A 1,627-nucleotide genomic window follows, 5' to 3' on the forward strand; every position below is an offset into this window, starting at 1 on the left:
CAAACATTGTATTATTAAGGTAAGACTTAGGAATAATAACTTAGAATAATGATGTAACTAGTAAATAACTTCAAGTAATGTATTAAGAAAGGTAAGAATTAGGAATAATAACATAGAATGATGATGTAACTAGTAAATAACTTCAAATAATGAAGGTAAGAATTAGGAATAATAACTTAGAATAATGATGTAACTAGTAAATAACTTCAAATAATGAAGGTAAGAATTAGGAATAATAACATAGAATAATGATGTAACATCTAGTGGAAGAAATAATACCAATTAAACTCAGTTCGTATCTTTAAAGTATCATTTCACTTCCAAGTACAATAATATCTCGACTTTGACTTAAAATAATGCTGTAGTTTATCGTATTTTGATTCACAGATAAACAACATACAAGTTATGTGTGAGATGTAGTTAAATATATAACATAATGATTGGTGGGAAATTTCAATTTTGAAGTTGTTCTACGTTATAACATAATTATTTTTTATTTTTAAGTTGTTCTACGTTATAACATAATTATTTTTATTTTTAAATTGTTCTACGTTATAACGTATTTATTTTATTTTTAAGTTGTTCTATGTTATAACATTTATTTTTAATTTTTAAGTTGTTCTACGTTATAACATATTTATTTTATTTTTTTTAAGTTGTTCTACGTTATAACGTATTTATTTTTTATTTTTAAATTGTTCTATGTTATAACATATTTATTTTTTATTTTTAAATTGTTCTACGTTATAACATATTTATTTTTAAGTTGTTCTACGTTATAGCTTATTTATTTTTAAATTGTTCTATGTTATAACATAATTATTTTTATTTTTAAGTTGTTCTACGTTATAACAATTATTTTTTATTTTTAAATTGTTCTATGTTATAACATAATTATTTTTTATTTTTAAGTTGTTCTACGTTATAACAATTATTTTTTATTTTTAAATTGTTCTACGTTATAACATAATTATTTTTTATTTTTAAATTGTTCTATGTTATAACATAATTATTTTTTATTTTTAAGTTGTTCTACATTATAACATAATTATTTTTTATTTTTAAGTTGTTCTACGTTATAACATAATTATTTTTTTTTTAAGTTGTTCTACGTTATAACATATCTATTTTTTCTTGTCCAGACAATGGATTAGATAATCTAAAATTGTTCCACGATTGTTACTTTGGAGCATCATGGGATTGTATTATTTACTCCTGGGTTTTAACAAAACAGTCTTCCTTCTTCTGATATGATTAAAGATTATGTGTAGAAATTTGTTTAATATTCTAACATTATTTACATAAGCCATACAGCCCAACCAGACACATTTAACCTTAAACCCACACGGCCCAACTAGCCACAACCTTGAACTATTATAAATACCGTAGTAAGGTGAGGCTTTGTCTCCCACGTCATAGTCAAATTAAAACACAAAATCCAATAACGGTTTGTGCCCATGGACACTTAGATTTTAGTGTTCGGTGTATTGTATCTATTAATGGTGTAAGACCTGAGTTGGGTAGTCGCTTTGTTAGTTTCTTCTACATTTTAACTCTTTCTTATTATGATTTAAAAACTATAGTTCATTTTATCGGGTGTAAAAAAAAAAAAAATTGATATTTTTCT

The sequence above is a fragment of the Limulus polyphemus genome, unplaced genomic scaffold (genome assembly GCF_000517525.1).
Source record: "Limulus polyphemus unplaced genomic scaffold, Limulus_polyphemus-2.1.2 Scaffold7301, whole genome shotgun sequence".
Taxonomy (NCBI): domain Eukaryota; kingdom Metazoa; phylum Arthropoda; class Merostomata; order Xiphosura; family Limulidae; genus Limulus; species Limulus polyphemus.